This window comes from Hevea brasiliensis, chromosome 2 (assembly GCF_030052815.1).
Source record: "Hevea brasiliensis isolate MT/VB/25A 57/8 chromosome 2, ASM3005281v1, whole genome shotgun sequence".
Taxonomy (NCBI): Eukaryota; Viridiplantae; Streptophyta; class Magnoliopsida; order Malpighiales; family Euphorbiaceae; genus Hevea; species Hevea brasiliensis.
Window position 1 is genome coordinate 101,732,653 of NC_079494.1, and position 21,538 is coordinate 101,754,190.

At 23.6% G+C, this 21,538-nt stretch overlaps 1 long non-coding RNA gene across 1 annotated transcript; it reads right to left on the reverse strand.

The window, feature by feature from the left end:
• Positions 1–1,498: 1,498 nt before the first annotated feature.
• Positions 1,499–3,402, reverse strand: LOC131170596 (uncharacterized). Its single transcript, XR_009141391.1, has 2 exons — positions 2,995–3,402; positions 1,499–1,860 (listed from the first exon to the last, which is right to left on the reverse strand). It is a non-coding gene; the product is annotated as an uncharacterized LOC131170596 (long non-coding RNA).
• Positions 3,403–21,538: the final 18,136 nt, after the last annotated feature.

Consider the following 21,538-nt stretch of genomic DNA (forward strand, 5'->3'; position numbering starts at 1 on the left):
TCATCTTGTACTGATTTACAGTATTTTTTAAATAATGTAAAAATAATAATTATTCTTGTTATTATTTTGAGATAAAAGTTGGAAGACTTTAGCTAAAAATGATTTTTTAAGTTTAGAATTTCATAATATTTAAATACTATAGTTTTAGTTGTTTTCAAAAAAAAAAACTATAATTTTAGTAATTTTCATATTTAACATACTCTTTATTTATTAATTAAATAATAATCTGACATGACAAAATGAGTACTAAATAATTAAGACGCCACTTGTTAATAAAATAACCATAACACATGATAAATTGTAATTTAATATATATACATAAATAAAACAATATATGCAGAATTTTAATATACACCAATAATGGAGTAGAAGAAAAAAAATAATTTCATAAAATAATACATTTTTATTATAATATTAAATTTATAATTATATTTGATAAGTTTGTATTTTTTGAAAATATTATACAAGTGTTTCTTTATTAATGCTATCCAAGCCATTTTTTCTAATATATGCAATAAAAAATATTAAACAACTGATCTCCTTTTTAATTCCACAATCAAATCTTCACAAAATGTCCTTTCAATAGAATAATAGAATATAATTTATAAGATAAAAAAAAATAAAATTTATCTTATGAAATTAAATTTATCCGCTAGTTTTATTGACATAAAATGAAAAGAAAAAAAAAAGGTAAAGTGAATTGTTAGATAATAAAAGAAAATAATAATAATAAAAAAAAGAAATGGGTGAGGGAAAATTGTGATTTTATGAATATGATATGAGAAAAGAAAAGATAAAATTAAAAAAAAAAAGAGTTAGAGAGGAAAAATTACATTTTTTTAGAGCTTTTAGTAAATTGATTTTAACTTTTTTAGATTTGTTATTTATTTTAAAATATTAAAATAATAAATGTCCAAGATAAAGTGTTGAATATGTTTAAATTTATTAAATATAAATATTTTAAAACGTTTTACCCACCATCCAACACATGGCTCCATCCATGCCCTCTTTTTTTTTTTTCTAATAATTTTAAGATTCTTATTCGTTTGAAACAAATTTTAGATATATATTCTCAAATCTACCATTATTAATAGATTTTAAGTGAATAAATTCTTAAATATATCTTAAATTTTTGTGATATTTTCTCTCCTTAGTGGAGTTTTTATGTATTTTTGTCATTGCGATATTTTTTTTAGAGAAGAGTATTTTCTACAAGGTGCAGATTTTTCATTGAATGGAAGATCTAAATTTTAAGATTATCTAATGGGACTCCAAAAAATACTATGAAGTTGAAAAATGAAGTGCACAACCCGCCTATTGGGTAATCTACATGTTCTATCAATATTATCGGATCTTCTAAATTTTTTTTTGTATTATTATTTTATATAAGTGGTTAGTTTTATTTATGCAAAAATATAATATGTAACGATCCAAATCGGAGCTGTTACCGGCGCTAGGGATCAAGTCTACTGGAACTCATAACAAGCCTAAAAACCTATTAAATATAAACATATCCATGTATCTCACATTCCAAGCATACTCTAAACTATTACACTTTAGTTTTATCATTCATAATGAACATAAAATTGGCTTAGAATTTGAACCTCTACATACATAAATCACCAAAATACAATTAGTTCATACATACATTTTCACACAAAGAGTTAACTTAGATTTCAACCTTTCATAATTACATCACTCATACTTAAGATACAACATCTATCATAACTTGAATACCAACATAGTAACTATTTCTTTACATATCACATGTCCCCCAAACATATAATATAAATGTAAACACTCTACAGCTACTCCTACTGCTCAAACTCCTAAGACTCTTCTGCTCCTGCACACCTGCATCTTGAGTTAGGGGAAAGGGGTGAGCTCACACAAGCTCAGTGAATAAACTAACAAACATAATTTTATTGTATCATTCATTTTATACATATGCAATGCATCATCCAAATGAATTTTTACATAAAAAATATTCCACATAAAATGGACTTATCAACAGTGATTCACCAAATCCAATGTACCTGAATCATACAGAGGTTTCTTAGGACTTTCGCTTAATGTATCTAATGTGTCCAGCTCATACAAAGGCTACTCAGGACTTTTGCTTAAAAGCAGTATGCCAAGGGCTTATTAGGTTTCACCTGGTCTTACCCCCATAGATCATGCATGATGACATCATAAACATAACATATATATAATATAGGGAGAACCAGTGGGTCATCTAAAATCCATCATGCATCAATAATGATTATGCAAAAATGCAACATATTCGTGCTCTAGATACATACACCCTAGTAAACAATGAAATGATGTATGTGGATAATCATAAATTCATTTTAAGATTTTACATTTATTAAGGTTAGAGTACTCACCTTTGGTAGCTATCAACCACCTAACTTCAACTGAAGCTCTCCTTGGATCCTTAACTTTCCGAGTTCCTCAAGTCCGATCCTATAATATCAGACCTTGAAGGGTTATACTAGATTCTAAAACTCTATATACATATTAAACATCTTATTCTAAGCCCTTGGGAACTACAAAATAATGTTTTTGAACCTTAGAAGACAAGGGAGAATAAGCCTGGCAGAACCAACTTCAGCTGTTGAATCAAGAAATTTTTTAAATTCCCTGAGAAACTACATCCTTCGGCTGTCGAACCTGAGCATTTCTAAAATTCTCAAATTGAAAACCTACAGAACCCTTCTCCCAAAAACCTCAAAACTCATCCCAAAGTTTCAAAACACAACCCAAACATATAAATATGTCTCTAGGGCCTAAAACAACTTGAAATTATGCTCAATTTTAACATATATTATCCATGCAAACACAACCTAGGCTTTCCCCAAAACTAACATAACATAAATAAGGATTCCCTCAAATCCATTAAGGGAAACTAGCCATTTAAGGCCCATAATATTTGAACATAACTAAACTAACAATAAAGCATGTAATTTCAACATAAAATCATAAAACCCTAACCTTAACATGCATAAATTTCCCAAAATCATCTTAGCCACAACTTCACATAAAATTGAAGTTATAAAAACCAAATTCCTCATCAACATGCTTGGATCTTCCTATTAGATCAAGAAGAAAAGAAAGTTACTTCTTTTCTTGGAGCTTGGAAGTGAGAGAACCAAAGACCTAAAGCTTGAATCCGTTCCCCCAACTTCTAAATGGAAGAATCCACCTTCAAATCCTTGAAAAGTCAAGGAAATCTCCTCAAAGACCTCCTTGCATACTGTAGTAGTTGAGAGAAAAGGGGAAAAGGAAGAAACAAGTTTCTTTTGACAAAAAATAAACCTTGGTCCCTTTTTATACCCTCATTGTCAAGGGATTTTTGGTTGCCGGAAGTCTTAGTTATGACTGTTAGAGTCCATTCTACTCAAAAGGGATTTGAACAATAAAAAGGACTTTGGTTGCTGAAAATCTATCCTTCGGTTGTCGAAGTTCTTTCTGCCCAAAACACACTTAAAACTTTTTTTTGATCAAAACTATTAAAACATTTTAATTTTGAATACATTTGGAACACATCACACACACACACACACACACACACACACACACACACACGCATATATATATACATACATATACACTTTTACCACTATTTCCTTATCAGTGGAATCTTCAAATTCGCTAGAATATTCCATTTACTATAGAAATTTAGACGTCAAGAAATAGTGTATGTTACATAATATGTTGATTTTTCCTTCTCTGTTATACTTTTTTTCTAATCATTGGAATATTTTTCTATATCTATAAAAAAGAAATTCTAAAAATAAAATAAAGAAACCCTAAATTAATACATGCATTGTCAATACTATTTATAAAGCAATATAATATGCGCATTGCTAATAATAAACAAAAAAATAGAGTAAATTATGCAGGTACCTAAATTTAGGATACCTCAATTTAGGGTTATGTAATAATAAGATATATAAACTTCAATATGTTCAAATCCATCTTATCTTTAATTTAAATAACGTAAAACTCCATGTAACTCTATGTGACTTTTAGTAGCCAATTTTTAGATTATCAAAATAAAAATTATTTTCATGGATTAGTAGTTTTGAGTAAACAAATTTTGGGTTACTGAAGTGTCATTTGTGCAAATTGGATCGAGGCTATGGGTACAAAAAGAGAGAGAAACTAGAGAAAAAATAATCATAAAATATTATTTTTAATTAATTATTTTTTTTCATATAAGTGTCAAATTAATGGAGAGAAAATATAATTTTTTCTTTTTAATTTGATAAGTGTCACATTAGCAAAAACAATCTTGTAACCGATTATTGAAAGTTATAAAGGTTTCATTTTACTTAAGTTAAAAATTAAGAAATTTTGTGTTAAAATTAAAGTTTGGGTATCTTACTATTATTTATCCCTAAATTAAGGTTTCGTGACCATCTATATAATTTACCAAAATGATGGTTTAACCCTAAGCTATAAATAATAGAATTAAAGAAACCCTAAACTATATAAATAATAGAACCAAAGAGGATGGTAATCTGATTTTATTTTAAACTAACAAACTAAACTTATAAAACAATTAAAATGTACAAACCAACTTTAATTAGTAGTAAAATAGAGTTATGATAATTTGATATTATAAGATTAAATTTAATTACTTAGCAAAATGATTTGAATATTTCCAAATTTTAAAAAATAAAAAATTAGTTTAAATAAAATGAATAATTGATGAGTTAGCAACTCTTTTTATAACAATTTTTATTATAAAACTAATAAATTTCACACAAATTAAAAAATTTAAATCGAAATACTCTCTCAACTTATTGTATCTTATAAGTTGGGATATATTTTATAAGTTTAAATATATTTTAGTTAAATAATTTATTTAAAAAAAATTATCAAATATTATTTTGAATTAATACAAATGCTTTATAAAACATGTATCCTAAATTTAACATTAGAAAAAAACTTTGAAAATGTATCTCTCTGGCATTTTTTTTTTCTTTAAAAACAAAAAGGGATGTTAGAATTTAGAAGACTATAACCCACCACTATTTTTTTTTTAAGCTACTAATGTGTTAATTGATAAAAGTGAATAGACTAAACAAATATTTAAATAATGAGCTTAATGAAAGTGAAAAAGAACAAGAAAAATAGATGCCACATTTTCCACTTTTTTTTTCAATATTTGAGTCACTTTTTTTTTTTTAAAAGAAAAGTCAATAGAAAACTTTTTTTTTTCTACTCAAATGATAATATTTCTTATTTTTAAAGAAAATGACTTTCAATTTTATGAATTATAAAAAAATTAAAATAGTTTAAGAACATAATGTTTCTTAGATTTTACAAATTTACAAAATGGAAAGGGATATATTAAGAGAACTATAATTATATACCTATTGGTTTTCTTATTGTTGGTAATTATATGAGAAATTTTTAGGTAGATTTAGTCTAACATTGTTGTTAATTACACTGACCCATCATCTCTTGTATCACTTTGTAGAGATTTTGTGAGTTTAAGAAGTCTGGAGAGAATTTTTTTTATGAGCTTTGTGAAATAATATATTTATAAATTTAACATTATATTTAACCTAAAACCTTAAGAAAATAAGTGAATGCGTCATTCTCACTTATATATTTTTTACTCATCCCATATCTTTTCGATGTGAAAATTCTAACATTTGAATATTCTCAACACATATATTTACATAATTATAAATAAATATAAATGATGTATAGTGATTTGATTGGTTTAACCTACAAATACATAATAAATTGAGTCTATCTAAAATTCTTTCTGATTGCATATTTATTTATATTTTATAATAATTTTTCATACTCAATTATAAAAAGAAAATTATGATATTCAAATTTGCAATCTAATAAGGAAAAATAGTTTTCATAAGAAACATATTTTGTTGGAAAATTTTATTTTCTGCAAAATAAATGACTTAGTTAATGACTTCCATGAAAATCACAAATCACATAGTTTATGATAACGACTACCCTATAAGACAGAACCACATTGGGGGGACCCTATTAGTTAATTAATTAATTAATCAATTATCGGTTACAAAGCATGAATGGGATATTAAGTTTACGTCAATGGATTGGGATAAATATTATAATTAAGACCTACTTACCATTATGATTTTAGGCCCTAGAATTCAACTTACTCACTCAAAGGATCTCGTCGACTGATGGAGACCGAGAAATATATATATATATATATATATATATTTGGCAAAATAACATTATATTAACAAATGATTGGATAAACGATGTGAAATTGATTTTTTGGTAAATTTTATTTATAAGATTAGAAATTTAAATTTTAAATTATTATTATTAAAATAATTTTATGTAAATATTATTTTCAATTTAAATATAAAAAATCATATATTTAAAATAAAAAAATTATCCAGATTTGAAATTTGTAGAAAAAAAAGGGAAAAGTTCTCATTTTCTATAGTCTAATTTTAGAATTCCAAAAAAATGTAGAAAAGCAAATTAATTTGCTAATTAATGAATAATTTTTATTTAATTTTTCCATTATGCATAATATGGCTTAATTGGCTCCCATTGAGATTGACATTGAGACACGAAACGTGCTTGACTGAACAAAATATTTTCATCATAAAAAACGCTATACTCTCTTTAAAACGTGTTATTGTCGTTGGTGTTCACCTAATGTGGCGGCATTTTCACCTCTTGCTTGGAATCTCAAAGCATGACTTTTTTTGTCTTCTTTTTTTTTTTTTAAATAATAAATAAAAAATAAATAGAGCCAAATTTTATGAATGATAAAATATTAATATTAATTATACATATATTATCTTATTATTTTCTATTTTTTAGACTGAAAATCTCTTACTGAATTATTCTTCTAAATTTTTTTTATTGTTTGCTATAATTATGAAAAAAAAACACATGAATTTTTTTTTTTACATTTGATTCATTATAAATATAATATATTAATATATAGGACTCATATATTTAATAAATAAAATTTTATTTTATATCTTAAATATTTTAAATTTATAAAAGATCAGATATAAATAAAAAAAATAATTCATTTCTCCCGAAAATCCCATTTTTTTTTAATGATAATTGAAATGCAATTAAAAATGACATTTTCCTATATGTGGCTGGTGTTGTTACAAGTTACTTCATGAACTGCAGAGTTCAAAACAAAGACAGAAAGCAGCAGTAGAAAAGTCTCTGCTAAGAATTTGTCAATTTGCTTGCTAGTTGCTGCTATATTTGACACTTCCTCTACTGTTCGTTTCATTTTTTATTTGGTTGACACTATACTATATGCATGCCACGAGTAATGCGTTGATAGGAATTGGTCCTATTTTCCTTTCTTTTTTTTTTTTTTATTGTAAGTAGCCACACAATTCTTGACCTAATTAATTAGTTAGCCATTGGAAGCTAACAGACAATAAATTATGTTATATTAGATACTAGATAGGCTTTAGGTCGGCCGGAGAAGTTCAGCACATCGATAATCAATTTTAGCTAGAATTATAAAGCCGTCATCTAGCCAGTAACTTCGAGCTATTTATGCATTAGCATCATGATTTAAATTCTCCTATCAATAAAAATAAATAAATAAAACCTTATCACATTTTAATAATTTTATTAAATCCTTTTAATCTAATAAAATTAGTTAAATTTCTAAAAATTATTAAAATCTTATTTAATTTTCTTTAATCAAATTTTAAACTATATTTTTTGACTTGATTATAGTTATAATTGAAAATTTAACATTAATAAATTTATCAAGTCTTTCATAATTTCATTTTGATAATTATTGAATATTAAATAGTAATAAAATTTGGTGACATTGAGAAGAGAGAACGTATAATTAAAATCATACTATTTAATTAAATGACTAAAAATTTTGATGTATATTAAAATAAAGTTTGAAAGTAGTTAATGGTATTAGGAAAGTTAAATTAGTCAAAAAAAATTTATGAAGTAAAAGAATATGTCAAAAAAAAAAAAATTGCAATAAATTCTTTAAAATTTGAAAATTTTGGATAAAATTTTTGTATATCATAAAGTTTTGATCGATGCTGTTAAAATTGAAAAAATTAGATAAAATTATCAAAGATAAGATTTTACTTTTTTATAGGTAATCGGCCTATTTAAATTTTATTAATAAAAAAATAAAAAAACCATCCTTTTAGCTGGAATTTTAATTGTGAAAATAAATAAATAAACTTAAAATTTTTAAAAATTTTGAGTATTTTGATAAAAAAAATAACCCATAAATTAGTTATTCCAGAAGAGATAATCCATAAGTAACCCATAAATAAGAAGAGATAATTAAGAAAAAGAAATGAGAAAAAATGATTTCGCTAGAGAACAAAAAAATGGGGACGTATGAGGACAATTGGCTAGATTTTAGATGATCTTGGTTAAGTAGAGTCCAAGTTGACTAGAATTTGGCAAAATCAACACATGGCTACGCGTGGATTGCTCTATGCAAATTATTAGAACTTAGAAAGTAGAAACCATGAATTTTAGTCCTGGAAGCTCAGTACTCGGTAGGCCATGGACTGTGTGCCCACAAGCATCATTATATGTTGAAGTTGCTTATGAATTAATTAATTTATTTTGATTGGTTAATTACCCATCCTCAATAATTTGTGTTGAGAAAATAATGCGGTCATTAGCTTAGTGGTTAGTTACCATACAAGTCTTTGAATAATTTCAGATCAAATTTTCAAGCTACCAATTCTTTTCCAATTATGAATAATTATTATTCCAAATATGTTCTTATCAAACATTAAATAAAATAAAAAAAAATATTTGTGTTGTTTTCACCTGTTGAGTTTGATGGCAGCGTACCTAAGAAGGAATAACTTATTACATCGTTTGAAATGATTTTTTATGTAAAAATTTCATTCAATTTTATTGAAAAATTTTAATTCAAATGATTTGGTAATAAAATTTACATATTTAGAATAAATTTAAAATAATAGAATTTTGAATTTTGCCATTTGCACTAGTGGAATGAAGGTTTAATTTTATTTGTAATATTTTCATCTATCAATTTTAATTTATATCACAAAACTCTCAAATATCAATTTAATGAATATTAAAATCACTTTTACCTTATTCCAGTGAAAAATCTGGCAAAATACTTGTGGCGATGCCCAATTAGATTTTTATTAATTCAAAGTTTTATATTTCATCTAAAGTAAAATTTTTAAATATTTTGCTTCGTTTATTTCTTGATAAATAACTTATATATGAAAAATATTTTTTACTAAAATTATTTTTTAAGAAAATATTTTTCATTAAAATATTTTTTATTATTTAATTATAATATTAAAGTAATTGAATATATATTTATATCATGCATTTATAAGTATTTTTATATTTTAATCGAATTATTAAAATTTAAAAAATAATTTAATTTCCCTTTGATCAGGAAAGTATTTTTTACTAACTCATTTTCTTAAATATTTTAAAAACTAAAAAATATAAGAAAAATATTTTACAAAAGAATATTTTATATGAAGTAAATGGAGTCTTATAATAAAAAATTTCCCATCAGAAAATTTTCTCTCTCTTCTCCCTATCATTCCCTCCCCTTCTTCCTCTCATTCTTGTCTCCTACTCTCCCTTCCATGGTTAATTTCTTTCTATGACTAAAACTTTCCCTTCCCCTCTTTTGTATCTAACTTTTTTTTTTTTTTTCCTTTCTATGACTTATAAAAATAGATTTAGAAAGAGAAAGAAAAAAAAAAGAAAGTGAAATAAGAGAAATTAAGTAGAAAGAAACAAGTTGAATCTATTGATTTCGATAATACCTAAGAAAAAGGCAATCCTTAATCTCATTACAACCTCAAGATCAACTAGCTATCATTGATGTCAGGTAACTCAAAGACGAAGATCATAGATGGTAACTAAATCTTTGTGTCACAATCTATTTCTAAAGTTAGACTAGTACTAAGATTTTGGTAGGTTTAAGGCCACTAACATCTGTGTTAAGCCTTTAATAGCTTAATCCAATACCACATATTGAATAATACCGTTAAATATTATCAAAACATAATCTAATCAAATAAATGTTAAAAGTAAATATTTCAACTTAAAAAAAAAAGGGGAAATTATTAGGAAAAAGTATCTTGTGATTTCACTCATTTTTTATTTCAAGGTTTGTAATTTACTTTGTAATAAAATGGTACTATGAGATTCACATCATTAGCAAAGGACAACTTTCCGTCCTCTCTCCATTAAAAGATGCTGACATAGAATAGAAAGATGATAAAGTGAAAAAGAAATATGCTAATGTGGAATTAAAAAAAGTGAAAATTATAAAAAAGTACCATATGGTTTCGCTTATTTCCACTTTAGGGTTTGGGATTTACTTTGTAACAAATTAGTACTCAGTAGTAACACTTTACTAGCAAATATAACATTTTGTCTAACACTATCAATTTTCGTTGCCTTGGCATTAAAATAGTATTTTTAATTATTTTTAATAAAAAAAATAATTCACACACTGCTAAGATATTTCATGCAAGAAATAGATTTTATTCACTTTAAACATAGTAATTTCGTAAGTGAGGTATGTTGATGTGGAATTTTGCATGAAAACTCTGATTTTCGAAATCACTATCAATAAATTTTTGAACATGGAGTTTTCATCTTCACTTTTAGAATCACAATCAAGGATGATTGATATAGCATAAACTCTTGGTTGAGTTATTAGATTAGTATTACTGAGAATTTAGATAGGAGCAATAGTTTTGTCATTAGATAAGCTAGATTGAATTGGTGCTTTTGGCTGGCTAGCCACTTATTCCTCCCTTTTATGAGGCGGCCGATACCTTTCTTCACTCTGGGTACAAACTTCCATTAACACTACCTTAAAGAGTTTGTGGCTGAAGTTGCCATTGAACTTTATAGCACTTTTAGACGTCGTGTCAAATTCTTTGGGCCTAGAGACTTACGCATCATAGAATACTTAAACTAGAAAATTGAGCTTTTCAAAAAAAAACATGCATAAATTTTTTCACGGTATTCCAAAAGTGAAATATATTAAGTTTTGATTATTTTAGGGAATTAAATAATTCACTTGGTTTGCTAATGATGCAAACTTCAATATACCACTTAGTCACAAAATGAACTATAGATCCTAAAGTGAAAATAAGTAGAACCACATGATACTTTTTTTATAATTTTCACTTTTTTTTTTCTAATTTCATGTCAGCAGATTTTTTTTTCCATGTCAGCACGTCTCTGTTCCATGTTAGCATCTTTTAACCGAGAGAATATGAAAAATCATCATTTGCTAATAGTGCGAATCTCAGAGTACCATTTTATCACAAAGTAAACCACAGACTTTGAAATAAAAATGAGTGAAACCACAAGATACTTTTTTATAATTTTTCCTTTAAAAAAATAACCAAATGGGGTGCACAATACAAACCCTAAAATTTTCCAACACATTAGAGTGGAACAGTAAGCCCTTATATGACAATAGTTGTCGCATCACCTTCCACTTTCTTACATAATAAGCGGATATTCTAGTCCATATTCCAAATAAATAGACGAATATAACCTGCCATTTATCCATAATACATTACATATGATTCCCATCCATTTTATTTAAAATAAAAATACATAAACATGATTGAAAGCATTTAGCCGACTATTTGTGGATCTGTCTACGATACAATTTTATTATATTGGTCTTTTTGTAACAGTATTATTAAACCCGACTCGAAAGTTGACCCAATAAAGAAATCGAGTGAATAAGTTAATAGTTCAACAAGTGGATCAATAGTTTAATCAATAGGTTATTACAAATTAATTAAATATATAATTTAATTAAAAATTAATTAAATATATATAATTTAATTAAAAATTAATTAAATATAACAACTATTAATATAAATAAATTAATAAATATAATTAATTAAATTTTAATTATTTAAATGAAATTTTAACATGAAATTTTAACATATACTAAGTTATATTTAATAAATTTTAATAGTGTTTTTAAATTTTATATAAAACTATTCAAGTAATATAATCATAAAAATTTATATAAATATATAATTCTCTTTTTAATATTTATAAAATATTAAGTATATATTAAAAAATAAATGTTTTAAATAAATATCTTGAAATAAAAAATACATAACTATCAAGCTAGCTTAATTAATTTTGATTTTAAAGATTTTTTTATGAGATTTTGAATTCAATTCTGTATAATACTAAAAAAAAAATTATATTAAATAATTAAACCGGTCAGGTTAACTAAGTCAAACCTGTTCACTGGTTTAATCGCTGGATTGACTATATCATACTAAATCGCTTTATTATCTTATTCAATTATAAACTCGAACTAGTTTAAGAGTTGATTCATCAGTTTAATCAGAAAATTCAATCTTAATTTAATAACTATGTCTTGAAAACCCGAGGAAAGAACTTAAATAGAAAATAAATAGAAAAAAAAATTAGAGTTTCTCCCCTTAATAGATATTCAACAATAGTCTAAACATAGAATTAACCATACCGACCTTACCACAATTCCATCTCCCTTAACTACATTAAATGTAGTTTAAAATAATAATTCACAAATAATCATAACATTTTATAGATTGATTTATATTATTCTTGTATACAAGTCATTTTCAATTCAATCCAATCCATTGTCTAAATTGAAAAGTTATTCTTATTGCAAAAAATGAAGATGTACAGAGTTTAGAAGAACAATTATAAATATATTCATAAATACAAGTAAAATAAATAAAATCTCTAAAAAATATTTTCTTCAATAATTGTCAATATCAGAATTTCCTTAAGACCACATACAGATCCCATGATAACAGTGTCAGAGTCATAAAATTTTCTATTATTCAAATTATTATATAGCAAAATCAACACATGGCTTTGAGACACGTGGATTGCTGTATGAAAATGATTAGAATTTAGAAACCAGAAACTTTTGTCCTAGAAGCTCAGTAAGCCATGGACTTAGTCCCAAGAGGCATCATTGCTCTATGTACTTGTAGAAGTTGCTTATGCTTTAAATTTCTGTCCTCTATTAATAATTTGTTTTGGGAATATTATTAATTTGGTCATTTGCTAAATTTTTTCTCGTTTTTATCATATAATTGCTTATTTGAAAATATATATCTAAAAATGTAAAAGAAAATTTCTATTGAACAAAAAATAAATATACAAACTTCTTAAAATTTTTTATTATTATAATAAATAAAATTTAAATTTACTACTATTATTATGAATCATAATTTTTAAATTTTATTTAATAAAGTAAATATACAATGAACCGTTTAAAGAAAATGTTTGAACTCTCCCGCTAACACTAATGATTGATATATGTCTAATATATCTCAGGACTTTCTCTTATTATCACATAACATAAATATAAATGTAGAACATCACACAACATATTTGAGGCAATGGCGCCTCTAGGTTATGGTCGTGCTTCATTTGGGGTTTTGGCTTGTGATCACTGGATGAGATTGCAAGCTAATTGTGGGTAATCTTTAGGATGGTGTTCGTCTTTCAACGAGCTTAGGGGTTGCTCTCGATGACTGCTATGCCTGCGGTTCTCGACTTAGGAATTGTCGTTGGTCTTTTGTCCGTGTGGGCAATGCACCAACTCGTAGTTTGGCTAAAATTATTCAGGTTGAGGAACCCGAGTTAATATATATGGATTGAGAAGTGCCCTCCTTCCTTATTGTGTTTGTTAAACTTAATTGGATGTCAACCTTTTATAATGGTTGAGTGAAATTTGCTCTTAAGTGTTTTTTTTTTCTTTTTTTTTTTAATTCCAACTTATCAACTTTTATAGTGATAGGTAATTAAAGAAACTTGAATTTGAATTTTTTTCATTTCTATGTTTTAAAGGTGAAGGAAGATTAATTAAATTATTTTTTATTAATAATATTTAATTATTTTATAATACCTTTTAAACACATTTAAAGAATAACAAGATTAATGTCATTAATAATTATTTTATTAATTACAAGAGGAGAAAACTTATAAATTCAATTTTCACAGTTATTCAAAATTAGACGAAAAAAGAAAGGGAATATTCGGAATGGCAGACTCTAGCGTTGCAGCCATCAAATTTCATGATTGAAGATAAAGATAAAGAGTCTGCATTCATTTCATGGCCATGAACCAGAATCTTCTATATTAATTTCCACTATGATGACTGGTTGAATTCCTGGCCGGTTCAAACCTCCAGAAACATTTGCAAAACGATGACGATCGATAGATATTTTTGGAGCAGGGTTTCGGCGATGACGACGTGGAAATGAGAACCACATTAGCAGCAAATGGAGACCATGATTGGTCATATCAGGCGTGATTTACGGCGATTAATTATTCACATCATCATGATGATGACGATACGAAGATCATCAAACAGTATATTTCAGTTAGAAGCTGTAGTTTTTGGTTGCTTACTCGTAGATTCCAATGTTGTTTAATTTCTAAATTTTTTGCCAAATTTTCATCTCCTGTGGGCACATAGAATTATTATTATTTTTTTTTTAAATAAGGGGCACATAGGATTTCAGTTCTTGTTTTTCTATAAATTTCAACACATATTTTTAAATTTATGAATTGTAATAAAATAATTTTTTAATAAAAAAATAATATAAATTTTTTTAAACTTTAAAATTTTACACATTTATATAATTTAAAGTGATGATAACGTAAATAATTTTTTTTATGATAATGATAAAATTTATTATAATTTTTTTATAAATTAACAATAAAAATTTTAATTATACGAGTTTTAACACTAAATATATAATAATTAATTAAAAAAATTTATCAAACGAATTCTATGCTTGCTTATAAAATAAATGTATTACTATCACTTTTTTTTTCTATTTTTTAACTTATTTCTACTGTATTTTTTATATTTCTTTCACTTTTAAATGGTAATTTTTCCTATATTATAAGATTGTAAATATTTTTATAATTATTTCCACTTGCTTTAATATGCATGCATTTACTGATAGATTTTGCCCCGTTGATCCACTCATCCTTTATAATTTTTTTAATAAATCTTGAATTATCTCACTCAATTAGCTTAATTACCTCACTAATTGAATTGCCCCACTATGTATATAAAATTTTCATGTATAATTTTATTTTATGAAATTGACCCATTAATTTTTAAGCATGTTTCTATTTGAATAAAGTAATCATAATTTTTTAATGTTTAATATTACCTTAAATTAAATAATTATCACTTTTAAGCATATTAAAATATATTTATTTGTGTTTATTATACCATTCTCTTAATATATAGCTAGTTTTGTATACGGCCCATTGTATTTATATAGGGTTCTAATACTTGTATCACTATTTTATACATAAATATTAAAATATAATGAGAGTGAAAACTCCTCTTATGGGTAGGTATTTTCTATTTACACCCTTTCACATAAAGCCTTACGATCGGTTTAGTTTCGAATTAAATTAATTAAAAAAATAAATTAAAAATAATTTAACTAAATTAAATTAGAGATTGAATCAAATAAAAAAATATTCAATTTGATTTGGTTTATAATTTCTATACTTTTTTTGACCTAATATAAATTATGCATGTTAATATTCCACAAAAGTATAAAAAAAATTAAAAAATATAATTATAAATTAAATGAAACGATTGATTTGGTTTCAGTTTTTAATGAAACTAATAGAAATGAAAACTGAATTTTTTAAAATTGTAATCAAATTAAACCAATCGAAATCAAATCAAAAAATCAAAATAAAATAAAAAAAATTGAAATAAAATGATTCGATCGAATTTTTTGTTTTTATTACAATTGATTTTTGCTCGTCCAATCTAAAACTCTAAAAAAAAAAAAAAATTCCTAGTCCACTCAAACTTTGTTTTAAGTGTGTTTCATTTCCATAATATTTTTGTGTCATATTATTAAGGAAAGATTTGATTCTGTTGGAAGAGAAATAAATGAATGGGTTAAATTGGGGCAAATTCCAAACCAAGAATTGAAGATTGCAGGATTGGTCCATGACTAGCAATTGCACAGAGACATCTTTGGGCTCGTGAGTTGAAATAATTTCGGCCTAGAAAAGATCCAAATTCCAATCCCTTCTTTGGGGGAATTCAAGTCATGGGCTTTTTAAATCTTGTTTATCACCAACGACAAACACAAAGTGACAGAGAGACATTAGGACAATAAGCACCAAATTTTTCTCTTTTCAAAGGAAATGAGATATTAGAATCTAAGTTCTTCACTTATTGTATTATGAAGCATATATTCATCATATTGCAATTGAGCTTTTAAATTTTTTTTTTTTTACTATAATAATTTAGTGATTAAAACTCTATTTATTTTGTAAAAATAATTTGTACATGTAAAATATTTTCTATAAAAAAAATTTCTAAAAAAAATTTTCCATAAAAATATTTTGCGTTGACATTGTTTGTTTATAATGTTAAACTAATAGTATATGCATTAGTAATATAAATTTATATTATATATGTACAAGTATTTTACATTTTAATAAAATTTTTAAAGTTTAGAAAATAAAAAATAACTTCCTTAAAAAGATATTTTTTATTAATCTATTTTCTTAAGTGCTCCAAAAGCAGAAGAAAGAAGAGCAGAAAGAGAGATCAATTTAAGTGTATACCAAATAGATTTTTCAAAATTCTCCACCTCAACAATCCATATGGGATGTTAGAGTTGTCCACCGTTATTAATCTTAAATTTAATTGAAGAATTGTATATTAAATTAAATTTGTTTGGATATTTTGATTTAATTTTATTTTTTTTTATTAAGAATAGAATCGAAATTTTATTAAAATTGAATTAAAATTAAATTTATACATATATTTTATAAGATTTTTTTTAAACGTATTTTATACTTTTAATAAAATTATATTTTTTTAGAAAGAAAATCATTATATATAATATATAATTATGAAATTATATAATTCAATATAATTATATATATTTTTATAAATGTATATAATTATAAATTAAATATAAACTAATATTATATTTCTTTTCTCTATATTTTCTTAATAATTTTAGCTATTAATATATTAAATTTTCTTATAATTTTTAATTATAAATGTATCATTGAATTCATTAATTATATATTTATAATTTATAGTTAAATATTACATAATTAATAAATTATTAAAATGTATATTATAAGATATGTGCCTTATTATATTATATAATATTCTTAATCTTAAATTATGCATGTACTTATAGTTAAAAATCATATAATTTAAAAATAGTTAAAATATATATTATATAATATATTATTTATTAATAACTCACATTAAAATTTAAAGCTAATTTAAGTATATTTTTTAATAAAATAATTGCACAAAATATTTCAAAAATAAAAAACTGAATTAAAATTGAAAAACTGAAAATAGTACAAAATCGAAATCAAAATAATGAAGAATTAAATTAGAACTTGTCAAAATTTCAATTCCATCTCAATTTTTAGATAAATCTTGAATCAAAATTGAAACCCCACACCATATGGAATATATAAATCAAACAATGGTCCATCCAGCTAAATTATTGTTGATCTAAAATACTTTAAAATAACTATGTCTCTCAAATTTTATTTTATTAACAAAACAATTCTTCAATATAAATTTTATATTTAAGTAACAAATTATTTTTAAATATAAAGTCTTAGAATAGTTATAATTAAATAATTATATTAAATATAATTTTTTAATTATTTAAATATAAAACATTAAAAAATAGTTACTTATAAGATAATATGCTTTTCTAATTTTTAAATAATATGTTTAATTTTCTAAATAATTCAAAATAATTAATAAACTAACAATATTTTTTTAAAATTCTAAAGTTTTTATATTGTGGTCTATGCTTTCATAATAATAATAATAATAATAATAATAATAATAATAATAATAATAATAATAATAATAATAATAATTTGGTTTGTAGCTACATTTTTCAATAAATAAATGATTATAAAATTTTTTTAACATTATTTTTCAAGGAAAGCTATATAGGAAAAAATATTTTTATACAATTTAATATAATTTATTTTAAAAATATACATAATCATGCATAAATCATTTAAAAATTATAATTTATTTGCAAGTTTTATAAATATAACTTAATTTATTTATAATAAATAAGTAAATATTTTTAGAAATTATAATTTAATTTATTTTTTCTCGTTTATTTATACAGATATGCAAATTGAAATTAAATTCTTCATTTTATATTTATTAATATTATTAGTAAATAATTATTTTTATTTAAAAAATGATTATTTATATCTATATAAATAATTTTATATTGATAAAGAATGCTTTTTATATATTACAAAATTTTAATTAAATATCTAAATAATATTTTATATTTAGATAATTATATTTTCTTATAAATTATATTTGTAAAAGATACATAATTATTTAAAAATAAAATAAACAAATACTTAAAATAAATTTAAATGATAATCATTTTGTTAACAAAATAAAATTTGAAATACGTAATTGTTTTTAAATTAATTGCAATTTTGATAGATAGATTATTCTATTAATGAAATAAAATCTTAAGAATTAAATTATTTCTTATAAAAAGTAAATACACTGAACACTAATTTTTACGATACTTTAAAGATTAATTTATGTTGGCAATTTAAGTCCCACATCAAGAATAAATAAAAAGTTAAAAAGGTGAATATAAGTGATTGGATTGCAACATTGACTTGACTAGTCATTTTGATGTGTAAAGTAATTTAATTACTTATATAAGCCTAAATTAAAAATGAATTAAAATGTAATTTAACTAACACTTCTTGCAAAATTTAATATAGTATTAAAGCTCATCATGAGTTATGGGTTTTAACCGCCCATAAGACTGTATAATTTGACCCATATTAGGTTAATACTAACTAATTGTCAAGTGATAATTATGTGGTTGCACTTGAGAGAAGGAGTGTTGGGAATTTAAGTCCCACATTGAGAATAAGCAAAAAGTTAAAAGGTAAATATAAATGGTTGCGTTGCAATATTGATTTGACTAATTATTTTAATGTGTAAAATAATTTAATCACTTATATAGGTTCGAATTAAAAATAAATTAAAGTATAATTTAATCAATACTCTCTCCAAAATTTAATAATTTATAAGTCATCTTATATTATCTGATGATATTGATGTGGATGACAAAAGCTGTAACTGTTTAGATAAGTATTGTAGATAGTGAAATGGTGTAAGGTATTAGTGGGAAGGTTGAAGATCATCTCTCCATATGCATTGAGAATATAAAACCACACCACAATTCCTTTGGGTTGATCGTTGAGAACGTTTCTCTGTTTTTTGGTAATAGTTTTTCTTTACAATCCGTCTGTCATATATTTTTGTTTGAAGTTTTTAATTCTAACCCTAATTTAATTTTGGATAACAAAGATATGAAATTATTCTCAAAACTCTCACCTACAAGTTTAAGTTTTTAGGTTAAGATGAGTTTAACCTTTTAAGTTAAGTTATTTCTTGACATGATATTAGAACTTTGTAGACTAAAATGTTCAACGTTCAAATCTTGATCACCCCCATTTATTATAAATATTTCAATATAAGATAAAATAGGCTTGTGTTTGTTTATGCTTTAAGTCAAGTGGTCTTTCGAGTGCGGGGTGTAATAGAGATATAAAACTATTTTTGAAATTCTTATACCTATAAGTTTAGACTATTAGATTGAGCAGTTTCTTGATAGAGGCTACTGCTATAAATTAACTAACTTTTTTGTTGTTTCTTCTCTTTATTTATGTTGAATGAATTCAAAATTTTTCTTTCAATGAAAAAATTATTATTATTTTTATTTGTTTTCTTATATTGAATTATTTTGATTTTCTTATTTCTCTATTTTTATGGCGTTGAATTTTTATGTGATTATTTTTCTTCTTTGTGATTACTGTTTTGATTTTTTTTTTAATTGCGTTTATTGATTCTTTATTATTATTGATCTATTTTGCTGGATAAATACGATCATTTGAAATGTTATGACAATTATGATAGAGAGTTCTTCTCGAAAAGATATTGAAACATTAAAATAATTCGGAGAGTTATGCAAAAAGATCCAAAATAATGTTTTAAGTGATTTTTTTTTTTTAAATAGATTATGATTTTTCATTATTAATATTATTAAGGTCAATTGGTCCAAAAATATCAAACCTTTATGTAAATTTACGATTATATCCTATTCTTTTAATTGTGTGAAAAAAACCAAACCTTTAACATTGGTTATCCAAAAGACTAAATTGAATTAAGAAAAGTTAACGCCAAATTATAATATAATGCTTAAAATTTTATTTAATTAACAAAATAATCTATTATTTTAAACTTTATAATTAAATATTATTTATTTATTATATAAAATATATTTCATATTTAGTTTTAACTGAAATTTTATATTAAAATATATTTTTTATTGATTAAAAGTAACTTAATTATTTTTATAATCAAACCAAACAAATAATGTATCCAAAAATAAAATTTAAAAATACAAATCTCTCTCCAAAACAACTATAAGAGGCTTGGAAGGTAATTATTTCGTTCTTTCCCTTTTTGTTCTCTTACCCTATCAAAACAAGTTGTAAGTGGAGACCTCAAACCTAAAATCTAAATTAGAATAATAGTAATAGAGAAGTGTCAAAACCAAAGCCACATTTGCAATAATTGCTGTGGGAACAAACATCTTCCATATCCATATTTAGAAAAGTAGCTGGCAATACAATAAAATAAGTTAATACCTTATAAATTGCAATGAGTTCAACTAGAGGTGGACTGATTCTTGATCTGAACTACAAAGTCCTTAATTTTTTTAATTTTGATTTGATTCCAATTTTGATAAAATCAATGATTATTTTTTTTTTATTTTTTTTAAAAAATTTGATTTTAAACAAAATTAAATAGACTGATTTAGTTCAATTCAAAATTAATTTTGATTTCAAATTGAATTGATTCGTTAGGTTTTGTTTAAAAAAAAGTTTAATATATACAAATGAAAATTAATTGTGGCAAAAGAAGTTTGTAAAGTATTTATATTTTATTTTTTAATACAGGGATTTATTTCGTTTGATTCAAAATAATTATGTTAATTTCAATCAATAAAAGTATTTTTTTTTATAAAATTTCAATTAAAAATAAATGTAAGATATAGTTTATTTAATAACTATATTTATATAATAAATAAAAAATATTTAAATATAAAATTTAAAATAATATATTATTTTGTTAATCAAATAAACTTCAGGGATTATATCATAATTTATCATTAATTTTTTTGAATTTAATTTAGTCCTTTGAATACAATCTCATACACAATTAAAAGAATTGGATATAAATATAATTGTGAATTTGCATAAAGTTTAGTATTTTTCATGCAATTAGGCTATTATTAATTATAGATATTACAAAACTATTTTGTTAATTGAATGATTTTTTTTTGTTAAATAAAAAAAGTAAAAAGGGAGGTTGAAATTTAGTGTATCTATG